Here is a 16,247-nt window from a genome sequence, read left to right as displayed (position 1 = left end):
TCCCCGTGATCCAGCCATTTTTTTTGCTTTCTGGTTGGCATCAGAGTGGACTCCAGGGTCCCATTCCCATTTCACTGTGCCTGGATTTGATTTTGGTGTGGTGGTGAAGGTTTGCATGGAGAGGGAGAGCCACAGCGAGTGGAAAAGAGGAGAAAAAGGATGAGCTTTCTCTTTCTGAGGAAGTACAAATGGATGGAGCAATATTTCTGAACAAACAAGTCTCTCATCCCTGTCTCCTGGAAGCTGCATTATCAGAGCACCATCACTGTCCTCTCTTCTCCTTGCCCCCCCGATGAACAGGAATTAAAAATACAACTAATAAAAACCTTTTACTTTCTCCAGCAGAAGGAAAAAAAAGAAAGCAAAGCAGCCTTGAAAATGCTAAAGGACATAAAGGGCATTCATGAAAGGGTTGGATGGTGGTTATTGCAGCAGGGGGAAAAACATTATTTCACTGTGCAGATAAAAGGAAGTGGAAAAGTAGCATATTTATAGCTGGGGAGCCTGGATTCCTTGTTAAGCTGCTATTATCAAATTAATGTCAAAACGCATCAAACAGGCACGAGTGTTCTGGGCCCCTTATGCAAAGTGCTTGCAAATTGGTTACAAATACATTTGTTTACAGGGGACGAGGCAGGAGTGAGCTAATTAGTCATTGTAGCAGGGCTGTTTTGTGTCTTTTTTAAAATTTTTTTAAACATTTTTTTGGCAATTACACAAACAAGCTGTTTTGAAGTATAAATACATGCTGCGTTACAGCCCCTTTAAAAGGGAATCAAATAGGAATTGTGGGATGCAGAGGGCTTGACGTGAGTGGTGTGGAGCATCATTGCTGCTCCTCCCTGGACACTGCAGCCCCTGCTGGGCACTCAGAACCGGGATGGGATGTGGAAACCCACCCGGGAGCATCGGGAGGATGAGGTGTGGGTGGGAAAGGAACAGCTTGTGGTTTGGGGTCCTCCAGGGGGGTTGGTAACCCCCCATGTGGGGCACAGTGCCAGGATGGGGATGGCTGCAGCTGCTCCAGCTCGCTGAGCGTTTTGGATGCCATGAGGCTGCAGCCACATCCTGTGGCCATTTGGATATAGAACCTGTTAAGGTTCAGCTGCCCACCAGTACTGTGGGAATTCCCTTTAGGCCTGAGATGTTTTGGGGTGCTTTGGCTATCAGCAGCACCTTCAGCTCAGGGTATGAAGCACTTTGTGTTCAGCTTCTGGGTACCAACATTGTTTTGGAGGATGCTTGGACACAGAGAGCATCCCATGGTTGGGTGACAGCATCCACTCTGTGTGAGGAAAGGAGTCTGGGGTTCCCCCAGGTGAACGTGTCTTCAGGGCTTCTTTAACCAAACCACAGCTGTGCCTCCCAAACCTGTTAATGAGGAAAAGGAGCAGGAAATCTTATCTGATCCTCAGTGTGGGAATGGTTGGGGAATTTGGTTGGGGGGCAGATGGAAACTTCCCGCTGCCCTGCATCTTAATGCATCCCATTCTGGGAGTAAATCACACCTCTGCCACTCGGGGAAGCTGCTAATTGAATCTGCTCTGATGGGAGAGGATGAAGCCAAGAGGCATTTACTACCATTAGTATTATTTTTAATTTACTAAGAAAGAGAAAGAAGAGAGGAAGGAACCCATTGTTGCCCCCCTCATGCTGGAGGCCTGACATTTCTTGGCAGAATGTGCAAACAGCCCTGTGGCTGCTTCTCCATTTGGATTTGATTGTTGTAAATCTGCCCTTCAGGCTGGAGTAACCCTTCTGAGCAGGTTCTGTGCTACCAGAGGTGCTGGGAACATTGAGTTTAATGCCACTGTAAAACCCTGCTGTGGTTTCCATTCCCTCAGGGTGGGCAGTGACTGTGCAGGAGGGTCGCGCTCAGCACGGCTTTCATGCCAGCAAAGCCTGAGGTGCATCAGGTCCTGCCATGGATGGAGCTGGATGGCTTCCTGAGGTCCCTCTGGGATCAGAGCTTTCTTCTCAGAAGCCCTTGGCTTGGTGCAGTGAAGAGACATGAGCCTGGCTGAGCTTCCCAATCCACATTCGTGAGGGTAGTTGATGATGAAGAGGCATTTTGTATCTCCAGCCTCCCAGCTCCTCCATGGTTGGCAGATGTGTGCAGCACATCATTAAGCTCATCTGGGTGGGAACAGCACAGAAGAAAACCTCAGACCAAGGGCAGTGGGAGAGGGCAGGGCTTTCCCTGGTCTCCTTCAGGAGCTCTGATGTTTGCTCCAGGTTTTATTGTTTTAAAACTCAGTGTATCGTTTCTCTGCACCTTGGACCTGCTTTTCAGCACTACCTTCAATCTCCAAACCTCCCATTACCATTTCTTGTTCTGTTGACTTTGGCTCATTTGCCATGGGGAGGGTGACCCACTCCATCGGGATCAGGGTGTATGATTTTGAGGAATGTTCCCATTTTCAGTGTAATCCTACCCTGCCCTACAAGCAGCTCTTCAGGAGCCCAGCTCAGCTGGTCAGCAAATGTGTGAGCAGCCCATTGCAATCAGGCTGTAACTCAGGCCCAGTTGTTCCAATCAGAACGTGTCTCTCTTCATTTACAGCAGGGCTCTGGCTCCGGTTTGACTGTCACCTCTGGTGATTGTTGGTGACTGTGGCACAGGAACGGATCCAGTCTGGTTTGAGCTGTGGGTGTTTCTTTCATGCCTGCTTTTCTTGTGCAAAGGTGTGCCAGCATCTCCTTGCTCTGATGTTGGGAGCAGACCTCCAATTCCCACCCTCTGTAAGGCACATTGGTTTGTATCCTTTCCCTTGGAGAAGGCTGCGGAGCCCAATGGTTTTGCCTCAGTGGGATGGGACGATGGGGCACAGACCTGGGCTTGATTTTCTTCTGCACTGTTAATTGGTGTAGTTAGGGGACAGCCTTTTGTGGGGCAGTGGCACTGGCTTTGTGTGTGGCAGTGACTTCCAGCTTCCCAGTGAACCCTTCAGTATCCAAATGTTCCCCAAGTGCACAAGGACCTTCCTTGGTGTGTCCCTGGACATGTTCCTCAATGGCCTTCTCTCCCATGTTCAGAGGGGATGGATGCACAGCCCTTCAGTTCTGGCTCCTGTACCACCCAGAACAGGAGGTTCCTGTAGGATTGAGGTGTCCAAGGTTTCTTAAACTCTTGCAACAAAGAGGAAAACATTACAGTTGTTCTGTCCTTGTGCTTATTGAGCAAACAGGAAAAGATGAAGAATTTCCCTCCAGACTGAGGGACGGGGATTGGGGCTTGACCTTTGTCCATGCCAGTGGCAGGAAGGGTGCAGAGACACAGGAACAGACACAGCTCCAGGGAGGGCTGGGGACTCACATGCAGGGCTTGGGGTTTGCTTGGCTCTGTTGGCAGCCCAGAGCTGGTGGTTCCTGCACGGGAACCATGCAGGTGTTGCTTGCCCTGAGCGTGGGAGCAGAGCTTGGCAGGGGCAGGGCAGGCGCTGCCCGGCTGATAAGGCTGCGGGCACTGCTGGCAGTTCATGGCAACCCGGCATCCTCTTCCTCTCCCCAGGGATCCCACGTGGGCAGCCGGGCCGGGCAGTGATGTGGCCTCTCCTGATAAGCGGCTGTGGTTCCTGCTCCTGCAGATTTACAGCCGGGGAGTGGGGAGGTGGGTGCTGTGCTTTTCGGCGCGGTGATTTATAGCGGTGCAGGGCGGCAGCTGCTTCCCCCTCCAGCCAGGTCCCGGCAACTGCACGGGGTGTTACGGCTGCGTGACTAATCCGTGGGCGAGGGAAAGGCTCAGCCAAAGTCACTGCACGGTGGGACACAGGTGGGAACAGGTCTCTTTTATCCATGGTTTGGAAAATGTTCCCACCATCCAGCTCCCTGGGGAGAGGCTGCCTCGGGGCATCAGGGATGTTTCCAGCCCTTGAATCCCCAATCCCACATGCTGGAGCCCACCAAAGTCACAAGTGAGATGACTGAGGTTCTCAGCTCTTAGACCCATGTGGAACATCCATGAGCATCACCAGCCCCTCTAAGCAAAGCCTGTACTGCCCAGCTGCTTTTCCATGTGTCCCTTTGGCACAGACCAAGCAATGCTGGGAGGTATGAGCTGTGGCAGGCAATGAAGGGGATGACAAGGAAAGAAAGGTCAGATGCCATCACTGCATTCCCTTCCACGTCCCAGCTCCTGCCTGGGTGAGCTTCCCAGCTCCTCTGGTTTGGTTTAGAGGCAGCATGGGGCCCCCAGAGCCCTGCAAACCCTCCATGCTTGGGGTTTTATTGGCATGTGGAAATAGTTTTGTCTGTTTTCAGATCTGGCTGATCACTGACTTTCACACTGCCCTCCCCCCAGAAAGGGCTGACAACCACAGGCGACCCAACCGCACTCATCTTCCTCTCTCTTTCTTCTTTCTCCCCACATTGTTCTCTGAAATCCCAGCTGCTGCTGTTCTCCCCCACTCCCTTTCCTATCCTCACACATCAGCTGGGATGGATCTATCTACTTTTTGTATAAAATCTTTCTTGTTGTTTGTGTTTCTCCCCCATCCTGGGGGTGTTGGGGTGCCTCTCTGTGCCCCATCCTCTCCTCAGGCCATGCAGGGACAGAAGCTCTGGGCACCCTCACTGTCACCCCCAGGCTGGTGGAGGAAGAGAGGAGAGCCCTGGCAACGGTGAGGGCACTGGGCTTTCCAGAGGCCTCATTTTACCTCTCTGAGGGAGAAACCCAACAGTTCCTGGGGCCAGAGCTGCCACATTCCTCCCTTATTTATCGCTGGTGAAGCCTGACACAAGGGAATTCCTGACAAGCCAGCTCTCACAGGGTGGGTCAGGATGGGATGGATGATGGGATGGGATGGAGAAGGTCTTCTGGCGACCATGAGCTCCCTATGAGTTCTTTCCAGGATGGTGTGTTTATGTGCCAGTGCTTGAATCAGCCCCTGCCAGCCCCCAGCCCAGCTGCATTCAGGCAGCCACGCAGATCCCCTGGGACAGCTGGCATTAAAGGAAGCTTCCACCCTGGGAAGGTGTTCAGGAGGGACCCCAGTCCTGGGAAGGTGTTCAGGAGGGACCCCAGTCCTGGGAAGGTGTTCAGGAGGGACCCCAGTCCTGGGAAGGGGCTGGGCTCAGTGGTGAGGTGGTAGGATAGATGCTGAGATTCCTTCTGTGGTTCCTTTGGGTCTTGTCTCCTAACCCTGGTAAAGGGGATATAGTCAAGGCAGTGGACAGCAAGATCAAGCACAAACTAAAGAGGCAGGACCCAAAGAGCTGAAGAGATGCTTGGTCTGAGCAGGTCAGGGAGTCCTCAATGTCCCCATCATGCTTCCTGGCTGCTGGCTCCCCTTGCCAGTGCTCAGTGGCTTTTTCCACCTCCAGTCTTCCCACCCAGATCCTGCCCCTCAAAGGCACCTGGGCAGGAAACTTTCCTGGACTTCTGAACCCCAGGGCCATTCCCTGTGCCCAAACCTCTGCCCATGCCTCCCCTCCTTCCATGGGTGCTGGCTGCCACCCACACCAGATTGCAGCATATAATGAATTGCTCCCTCATCAAATTTGGGTGGAATACTGTGAATTAACTCACTAAGACCATTTGTCCAGACTGTCCCAGCTGAAATGGAAATGGCTGCTGGCTGAGGATTATTTGAACATCCCAGGAGCTGGCAGGGGCCAGGTCAGGGTGAGGAGCAAGAAGTGGAGGAAGGCAGCAGTTGATGCCCATGACTGAGTCCCTTCCAGGCAGTGGGAGAACCGTCCTGTGGGGTTCATACTCCTCTGGGGGTGCTCTGGCAGACCAGAAAGGAGCTGCTGTGATTCTGGTATCTCCTTCTTCCCTGTACACCTCCCATTGGGACTGTGCCTCCGAGTCAGCATCTCCTGAGGTGATCACTTTTTTCTTTCTTTTTGGAAAAAGTAATTTTAAATGCATGACTGGCAATTCAAGAGAAAACAGAAGGAATGGCTGTTACTGCTGAGGATCTCAGCCCAGCCAGAGGAGACGTGTTCCTTTTTGTGGAATCAAACATTCGTCAGGGAACAGTCATGCAAATTTATTTTGCTTTTCTTCTTTTTTTACCTATTCCATTGATCCAGAGCCTGCAGCAGTTGGCTTATAGAGAGAGGTTTGTTAATTCAAGAGCCTTGCAAAGCCTCAGTCTGTGAGGATGGGAGTTTGCCAAAGCTCCTGGCTCAAGGAGACACTTTGTGGCACCGTGGGCCCCACACCCCTCCAAAGGAGAGGAGAGAGGTGTTTGCTGTGTCCCCTGGGCACTGTGTGTGCCTGGATTGGCCCTGGAAAGAAAGGAGAGTGGCTTCCAGCTCTGCCAAAGCTGCTTCCCACCATGGGACACTTTGTCATGGCACTGGAACAGTCACTGCCAGCCCTGAGAAGTAAATGTGAGTTAAACCCTTTAAATCACAAGCTGGTCTTAAAAATATCCAACTATGAGATTGTATTTTATTTCATTATTATTATTATTATTAGACTCTTCAGTCCATCTGTGTGTTTCAGGAGTCACCTGCCAAATTTCTCTCTGCAGGTGGGAGGTTCAGAGTCCTGTCACTTCAGGTGAAGTGTTGATGAGAGATGATGATTCCAGCCCAATTGCTGGCTGGGGACCCATGGCTGTGTTTTGGGGAAGGTGTCAGGTTGCCTTGCCTGGTCTGAGTCTTCAGAGAATCACAAAATGGTTTGGGTTGGAAGGGACCATTAAAGATTACCTGGTTCCAATCCTCTAGCCCACGTTGCTCCAAGCCCCATCCAACCTGGCCTTGAGTCTTCTCCTTCATCAGACTCTTCTTCTGGGAATGAAGAGCAGATGGAGCTGCCTGGGCAAGGGCCAGAGGCTGGTGCTCTCACTGCTGTGGAGAATCTTCTGTTCTGGAAGCAAGAGCCAAACCCTGCCAGGAGCAGAAGCACATCCAGCAACTGGAGCTGGAGAAACCTCACTCTCTGTGACATTCCCTGTGTCCCTGCAATGCTGCTCCTCTCCTGTTCTCCTGGAAGCATTGCTTTGTCCTTCAAGAAAATGTCTTTTTTGCTTTAATTAAGTTGTGATTTTTTTCCCCCCAAAGCCCATCTCTGTGTGTCTTTGCAGACCAGCTCTGGTTTGCTGCAGGGGGCAGAGGCCAAGCCCTCAGCTGATTACTCTGGGTGAGTTAAGACACGTGTGGGTGTCCCCACCACGTGGGTTTATGTGGCTGCAGAGGAACTGCTGAGCATCCCTGCTGCCTGGAGAACTAGGGAGATGGCTCATTAAAACAATTTGGGAGACATTCATCCACACAGAAATCAGTTTATTCTGCTTGTGCTGCCTCTCCTCCATCTCCTCTTCCTCAAGCAGAGGAATTTGCTGGTAGGAAGCAGAAAACACAGGGATGTCTGGGGGCTCTTGGCTGGAAATGGAGCGGGGTGGTGGAAACCCAACGATCCGGTGCCTCCTCCGCATCCATCCGCTCACTCCTGCGTCGCCTCCGGCCGCGGGGCTGCAGTGCCGGGTACCGCTCACACTGCAGAACTATCACAACAACACCGCGTCCTGACGGTGATTCCTCCTGTCGTTTCAGGTATCACCTCCTTCCCCTGGGCTTCTCCTCAGCCCAGCAACGACTTGTCTGAATAATTCAACTGAAAATTCAGGATCGCAAATAAATGCGGGATAATTGCTAGCAGCTCGCGGGCAATGCGCTGCCAGAGGACGGCCAAACTCCAGCTGAATTATTTATCTCTGTGAATCATTTGCCTGGCCCTGCTACGGAAGGAAAGCAACTTCCCAACCCTTGCCTGATGAATGGCCTGGCTGGGGGCAACTCCCTGAGTGCTGACTCAGCCCTTTCCCAGCTCCCTGCCTGCTCCTGCTGCCTGCAGATCCTGCTGCTGGGTGCCTGGGTAATTCCTAAAGCTTGGGGTCACACTGGCATCCTTCAGGTGTGAGGGTCTTACTCCCAAACCATCCTGTGGCTGCAGAATTCCATCTCTCCATGGCAATCACACTTTGCCTCATTGTGTGAGATGGAGTGTCTTGTCTCTTGTTCGGGGAGATGGAAAGGGCTTCATGGATGCTCTTCCCACCTAAGACACTGGGAAAGAGCAGCTGGTGCAGGGATGGAGTTGGGGATGGTGTTAGAACAGGGATGCAGACTGGAGAGTTCCTGTGGGACACTCACTGGCTTAAATGAGGTACCACTGCAAAACTGATCTCTGATGATGTCCCTCATGCTGCTCCATCCATGAAGATGTCCCTCATCCCACTCCTCAGCAAGTACCTGTGTGCTGAGCCAGGTGCTGGGAGCTCCCTCCTGCCCATGGATGATGGGGTGATGGCCTCTGTGGGCTTGCGGGCATCCCTCTGCCCACTCCTCCCCCTGGGAACACATAGAAATGGCCCTCAGAGGTGAGGAGCCACTGGCCTGGGCTCATCAATCTCCATTTGCATCCAAAGAAGAAGGGGGGGAAAGAGATTTAGGAGCAAGATCAATACTGAAGGAGCCTGTCTTTTTTTCTTTCCCCTCTGCTCCTCTGGGGGCGGGAAACTCGAGGCAGGTACTGCTAGTAAATCCTCCCAGCTACCTGGATGTAAATCAGGAGGGAGATGATGGATTTATGGGAGTCCAGCCTGATTTACGTTCCCGTGCCTGGTCCCTGCAGGTCGGCACATGGCCCTGGGGAGGTGAGTGCCAGAGGGGGCCGGAGCCACCACCCTGCCTCCTCCTGCAGCCCAGGTGGGACTGGGGGTGGCAGGAGGGTGAGTTTTCTGGGACTGGGTCTGGAGTGCCCTGTGGGGTGACTTTTCTTTGCTTTTTAAACCCAGTTCAGGGAATTTAGGACCTTTTGCTTTGCCCCTTTCTGATGGAGTTCAGTGAAGTGCATCCACTTGGACCCGAGTCCCAAACCAATGTCCTGCTGGGGGCTGACTTTGTGCCTTGGTAGAGAAAAAGGCTCTGGTGTTTCTCCCAGTGATGCTCTCCCCCTCCATCCTTCCTCCTCTCTAGTCCCAAGAGCTGGTGAGAACTCAACTGCTGGTGTGGTTGGTTTCCCCATGGAAGAGAGGGTGATTTTCCTTGGGAAAGTCCTCTGCGGACTTTGGAAGGCCCGGGGGTGGCTATGGGGGATTGTCCCAGCTCTGCGCTCCCTTTCCCAGCCCTCCCGTGTCCCTGGCCGTGGCAGGGCTGGAGCAGGCACGGGGAGCTGTTGTTATTCCTCTCATGCAGCAGGAAGGATTTCTGCGAGAGCCATAAACCATCACGTGGGCAGAGCCTGGGTGAGCTCTAATTGCTTCTATTTGCATAACGAGGCGAGGCTCAGCATCCTGCTGATATTTGAAAGAGGAAAATCAAAATCAGCTCTAGATAAACAACTCCCCCCTTCCTCCAATCCCTACCCCCACTCCTAATTTGTGCATTTTCTCCCTTAATGCAGGCTTTTTAGCTCTTTGGTCTCTTCAGAAGCATCGAGATCACCCCCTGAGACCTCTCTTCAAGGAGTTCGGGTGCTGGGGGGTGCTGCCCCTCTCCTCTAGCTGTGGTGATCTGGGGGCTTTTTCAGGAGCTGGCAGTGAGGGATTCGGTGTGGAGGTGTCTGAACGGGAGCTGGAAAGGATCGGAGTGGGCTTGGGGCTGGAAACTCCGGGCTCAGCATGGGAGCGGGTCCTGCTTGGGCGTGGGGCTGTGCAGTGCCAGAGAGTCTGCAGCCAGCCCGGGCTGGGGGGGCCCCGAGTGGGAGCCCAGCAGATGTCACTGCAGCCTGGTCCTGCCACCTCCTGGGAACCTGCCGGGGGTGTGATGGAATGGGATGGGATGGAATGGGACCTTTCCACTTGCACCCCAGGAGTTGCTGTTTGAGGGGATACTCCTGCCCTGGGACCCTGAGAGGACCTGGGAGAAGGTCCAGAAAGACCTGGGAAAGGGGGTGACATCCCCTGCCTGTGCTGTGACAAAGGACTGCCCCTCTATAAGCCCTTTTCCCTACTCACCCACAGTCCAGTGAACCAGAAGCATCCCTGCTCCTCCTGTCCCCTGGGGTCCCCAGGGTCCTTCAGCCAAGCCCTTGTGGGGCCCTTGGGCATTGCCAACACTTGCTTTGTGACCTGGAGGGGCTGTTCTGGCTGAGGTTCCGGGGAGTTTTCACCCTTCTCACTGGCAGAGGGGATGGTGCCTTGCTCACTCAAGGCCAGGCAACCAACACCAAGCAGAAACATGCCATGTCCCCTCCCTAGAGGACCAGGTAAATGGGCTCCTTCCTCCTCCTCTTCCTCCCCAGCGTGAGGGCTGGTGTCCTCTGAACCCTTTGCTGCCCTTTGAGAGAGAAGTGCTGACTCCAGATGTTTCTCTAAATGAGAACCTTCTGCAAACAGTACTGGGTTAGATTAGATTTTAGGAAGAAATTCTCCCCTGTGAGGGTGGTGAGTCACTGGTACAGGTTGCCTGGAGAAGCTGTGGCTGCCCTGTCCCTGGAAGTGTCCAAGGCCAGGCTGGAGCAACCTGGTCTAGTGGAAGGTGTCCCTGCCCATGGCAGGGGGTTGGAACAAGATGCTCTCTGGAATTCTTTCCAATCTAAACCACTCTGTGATTCTATGATTTTTGCTTTCTTGGCCCACTGGTGTTCAGTGACCTTCAGCCTGCAGTGGGGCTGGAAGGAGAGGGGAGACCCAGCAGCCAGCACTCGCTGCTCCCTCTGCTCTCCTGCCCTTGCCAAACTTGTGGCTGAAGCTGCTGCCTGTATCCCTATCCTGGACCATGACATTCCCCTTCCCTTGGCCGCTGTGGTGTGCAAAAGCCCTTCGTTGGGCCAGTGTGCTGAAGAGGAGGGGAGCAGCCCCCAGCCCCTCCTCATCCTTCAGATCTCACAGAAGCTGAGTGGGGCAGGATGGAGAAAAGGAGGAGGACCTTCATAGGTGGAAAGAAATCCCTCCACCAGCTCTTAAAGGTGAGTGAAGAGAGGGAACAAGATGGGAGGAGAGGTTATGAGCACAAGGTAGCTGGTGCTTGCAGCACACAGAGGGTGTGTGTGTGTGTGCGCACTGACTTTCCACCAGGCTGATGAAAGGACTGGGAGCTCTTGAAGCCAGAGCCAAGGAGAGTAACCTGTGACTGTCCCGGGGATGCTGGGGAGGGGAAGGCCTATTTACTCAAGAGCAGCAGGGATGCTCTGGGATGTTCAGCTCTGCAGAGGTAACAGCTTGCTGAGGAGGGGGCATGCTGGCCAGGCAGCTCCACTATCAGCCCCCAGATCAGGGGTCCAGGGGGATGCATTGGCTGGGGGTGCAGGATGGAAGGGGTTTGCCTCCTCACCAGGTCCCTGCAGGGTTAGCAAGGGCTGGTCCCTGCCGTGGCGGGGCTTTGGTGGGGGACATCCCAGACTCCAGCTGGGAAGCAGTGGCTTTGTGCTGGTCTGGGCAAGGGGTTTCTGGTCCCTCCTGCACCAGCAGCAAGAGGGCTTTTCCTCCTCCCATGCGGAAAAGAAGCTTCCACAGCCATCACACAGCTCCTTGTGCCCTGCCTAGGGTTTTGCTTGCACCCCACCTCCAAATTTCTAAAGGTTTCCTGGGCTCTCTTGTCACCCCCATGTTGCATTTGGGAATTGTATTTAATTCTTATTTATCTCTCCATAGGTTTGTCCCTGTCATTGCTGCTGTTCCCAGCTTTCCAGCAGGTTTGCTCTGCAGAGAGCTGCAGGTTGGCTATGAAATATGACAAAGCGTTCATTTAAATGCACACCATGATGTCGGCGAGTCCATTAGGGGAATTAATTTGAATGGTTGGCATTTAATAAACAGCCTTGTCCCTCCTCTCCACACACAACCCCCCCTCCAACTCCACTGGTATCTTAGAAGGGTTAAAAAGAAACCACATGTGGATATTGGAGGGAGGGGGGAGCAGGTATTTGGGTCTGGGGGGGAGAATAATAAAAGAGGTCTGGTGTTATAAGAGGAATTGCAGTTTGTTTTGTTTGTGGTAAAAAAAAGCACATGTGGAAGGGGTGTGGGTTCACAGGGTGTTTGGTGTGTGGAGAAAACAGGGGGTGAAACAGGAGGACACGCTCCGGCCAGAGGGTCCCAGCCTGGCTCCGAACATGCCGGGCCGGGGGGAGGCGAGGGGGCTCCAAGGACGTTGCTCCCCATATGGTGTGTATTACAAGCTCCTTTCTAGTTGTAAAGATTAATTTAAAGCCTTTCTCACCTCCCCCCCATCCCTCTTCCATTGACAAATGAACATCTGGGCTGAATGCTGCCCAGATCCTAATCAAAGCATTTTTCCAGGGCCGTTGTCTGCCTTTATGGCTATCTGCTCTTCGGGTGCTCTGCAGTTCCAATGCACTTGGCAATTCAGCCTGTAAATACCCCTCTCCGGGATTTATGATTCAGGATAATGTGATTTTTCTCTTTGCCTCTGGATTCGTTTGTTTGGTTTAGTTTAACGACATTTCCTTGTCTGTGCATAAGTGAGGGCATGCAGGGAATTCTTTTCCCTCCCCTCTTTGCAGGGATTTATTAGCAATGAGCAAAAAAAGGCTTTTTTGGGGGGCTGATGGACACACCAGGGGGTCAAAACCAGCCCTGAATCCCTGATGAGCATCCCTAGTCATCCCAAACCATCTATTTTTTCCTACAAAAAGCTTGTTTTTGAAGTTTTACTGAAAAAGCAGCTTTCCATCAAAGCAAAGCCAAGACCTTTCCATGATGTTCAAGGGCTTCTTCATCAGGGAGAGGCAGCATGAGACACAGTCCAGAATGGAAAAGCTGTTTTCTCCCCAAAATGAGGCTGGAGAAGCCAAATGAGATGCTTAAAAAACTGGGAGTGCTGTGGCTGGAATCCCATTCCCATCAGAAACTAGACTTTTCCCCGGCAAGCTCCAGTTTGAGAGTTAAAGGATTAATATATAAAACCTTAGCTGGGATGTTGAATAATGCTTGTCATGTGCCAGGTGCTGTAGGAAAGGATGGTGTTTGAGCCAGGGCAAGAAGACAGGAAAATCCCTTTAAGGCAAATATAGGGACTCCCAGGAGCTGTGGCACAGAGTCCTGTGTTGGTCCCTGTCCCTGAATGAGGGGAGAGCTGGGAAACACAGAGATGATGGGTTTGGGATATTCCTGTAGAAATCCTGCTTCCTGGACCAGGGCTTCCCCTTCCCTCTGGCAGAATGGCAAGGACAATTGCTTATCCCAGTGGATACCTTAAGGAAGGTGTCTGATTTCAGTCTATTTAAACCACCATGGAGAGGTTGTGTTTATACAGCAAGTGCACAGGGTAATGGCATTGGTAATTAAAAGTGTTCTCCTAATTGACATAAAAAAATCACTGCAGTGGAAAGTGTTTGGCTGCTCCTCCTCGGCTCTCCAGGACAAGGTGCAGCCTGGATTTTGGTGATGCAGGACTGGGTACCACCCATCACCAGGACCTTCTCCACTCAGGGATGTCACTGGGGAAGCCAAGGTGCAGGTCAATCCCCCATCACAGGCACTGGGCTTGTTTTTCCTAAGAAACTTTGAATTTCCCACAACTACAGTGAGCCAGGATACAGCAGACAGATCCCTGAAGGAGGATGTGGGAACATGAAGAGCTAGAGCTGGACTTATGATGGGTGTGGAGTTGAAGTGACCCCTGCACCGCCCCTGGATGGGAACAGCTGCCTGTGCAGGGCTACAGAGGTTGGGAAGCACCTTCTTGAATATCCATAGGAGGTTCTGGGGTGAATTTTAATTTCTTTGCATTTCTGTTGCTGACTTTTAGATTTCTTGGCACTTTCTGCCTCTTTTTCATCCCTGTTCCCTTCTATTCCCTCCAAACGAGCAGGAAGCAAGGCTGCTGACCATGGATCTTCCCAGCAATGCTGTTGCTGTCCTGTCCATCCCAAGGTAAGAGTGAAGTCTGGCATCCACCCGCGTCTCAGCCAGTGCATCCATCAGGCGAGAGTGCCCAGCGGCAGCCCCGGGCTAGAGGTGAGGGGGATTTATGGAGTTTCATGTTGGCTCCATCAGTCGCAGGGCTCATCTCAGTCGGGTGAGAGGTAGGATGGGGGGTTGGATGCTGAGGGGCATTGTGGCTGAGGAAGCATTTTGGGAAGGGGGAGAAGGGAGGCAGTGGTGTTCGGAGGTGCTGGGGAGCCCTCCTCGATGTTCCCATGGACCAGGGCGCCATCTCCGGCAGCTGCATCCCGGACCTCATCCCTATTGCCGATACCCGGCAGCCGCATCCCGGACCTCATCCCTATCGCGGCGCGTCGGGAGAGGGCGGCCGCGGCCGGCCCCGCGCTGAGCTGCTGCCGAGCGGCGATTTGCAGCTGAACTCTGCCCACAAAGTCGCTCCCAGCCTTTTCTCATTTCTTTCTGGATTTAAGGCAGCTTCCAAATTCCTGCGCAGCCAAATCCTGCCTAGGGCTGCCAGGAAACCCGGCCAGCAACAAGTACGTGCCGTTTCTGTACCCACAACACAGCCAGGGTTGCTGTTATTGTGTGCTGGTGATGATGACGGGTCGGAGCTCCAGCTCTCCCGAGGATGCGATCCTGTCCCTTCCCGGGCTGCCGCCGCCACCCTGCCCTGAGTGCTGCCCCTCGGGGCTGCGGCGTCGCCTCCCCCTCATCGCCGCCTTTTTATAAACCAAAAAAATAACCCCACTCCACCCAAAGCTTGCCTAAACTTCACCCGCCGCCCTCCCCGTAACCTCCCACCCGGCGCATGGAAGCACATCGGCTTTATCCACTCCCACTGGGATTTACGGTCCCGGGACTTCCTGCGCTGCCTGTCATCGCACTCGCCCCTTCCCGCAACCCATAAATCAAACCTGTTTGTTCCGTGGTGCTCCCTCACCAGTTCTTTATTTCTTTTTATTTCTGCCACTGCCTCCCTCAGTCCCTGAGGGTTTTAGGGGACTCCAGAAGTTTAAAACTTGGTTGTAATCATGCCAAGGTCATGGGTTCAATCCCCTGTATGGGTCACTGACTTAAGAGTTGGACTCGATGATCCTTGTGGATCCCTTCCAGCTCAAAACAGTCGGTGATTGTGATTCTGTGAAGTGCGGGTGACAGTGACAGAGCAATGAAGCTGTGTAGGGTCCCTTTGGGGAAAAGGTGGAGTGGTCAGGAAAATCCTGTGCTGCTCATACAGACTAAACACCACCAGGATGCACCCCTACATCTCAAGACGCTCAATGCTTGGAGATTCCATCAAATCCATCCCAGTGTGACCCCAAAGCAGCCTCAGGAACACTGGGGGCCGAGCATGGTGCCATGAACGGGGCTGTACGTGCTGCATCCCCCACACTGAGCATCCTCCCAGCCGTGGTGGGGATGAGGAGCCAGCTCTGGCCAAGCCCACCCATGGGATGCCTGATCTGGTCTTTCCACTGGTGACTCATGGAAAAACTCCTTGTTTTGCAGCGGCGCTCGGCATGCTGGGTGATTCTGCCTCCGTGCTTCTGCAGCCTTTTTTTTTAAGGATCACGGGTATGAAAACATCTGGGACCCCGACCTTCCTGCGGAGCTCGCTCACCTGAAGGCATTTTCCCCCCTGGATGTGTGCAGGGCTGGCTGTGCAAACCCTGCTGTGCTGGCTGCCTGGGAGGCAGCCTGGTCACGCTCCCAGCCTTGAATTTTTTGGGGATTAGTATTTTTGAGCAGCTCTTATACAACGGCAGAGGAAGCTTGGAGGGTTTCCACCAGCTCCTTGTGTGCCGGTTTTGGTGTGTCTGCCGGCACCGCTGGCTGCAAGGAGCCCCCCCAAACCTCTCCACAAGGTTTGTGGCACAACCTGGAGTGACAGGGCTGGGGACTTGGCCTGGCTTGTTCTGAGTGTCCCCAAGGCCAGGCAGGACAGGGAGAAGTGGGAGAAGTGGGACCTCGCTGCGTGGCTTGGCTTCTTGCTGCCTTGTAGGGAGCCAGCAGGATCCACTGGTAGATTTGGGTTAAAGCACTCAAAAATGGGAATGATGTTGATTTATGTGTCAGGTTCCCAGCACTGCACTGCTTCCCAAATACTCACTTTCACCTCCTTTTTCCCAAATCCTTCAGAGGGCAGGAATGAAGCACGGCCCTTTCCCAGTGGGACCAGCATATCCCAGACCCAGCCAGTCACAGCAGGAGTCTGGGCCAGCTCTGTATTTAACTGAATTGTTTTTAATTTTAATGTTCTTGGAAACAGGCATGGAGAGGGATGTTCCTTGGTGCTCAATGCTTTGTATCAAACCTTCACCCTCTCCTCTCAGAGCACTGACCGTGCCACTGCTCTCTGAAAAGCACATTAGTAATTTTTTTTTGGAGGGGGAGCGGGGGTAATGGTTTAGTTTGGAATCTGGGATGGAAAATAATTTC

Source organism: Pithys albifrons, chromosome 16 (assembly GCF_047495875.1).
Source record: "Pithys albifrons albifrons isolate INPA30051 chromosome 16, PitAlb_v1, whole genome shotgun sequence".
In the NCBI taxonomy this organism is placed as follows: domain Eukaryota; kingdom Metazoa; phylum Chordata; class Aves; order Passeriformes; family Thamnophilidae; genus Pithys; species Pithys albifrons.
Note: the sequence above shows the minus strand (reverse complement) of the source record.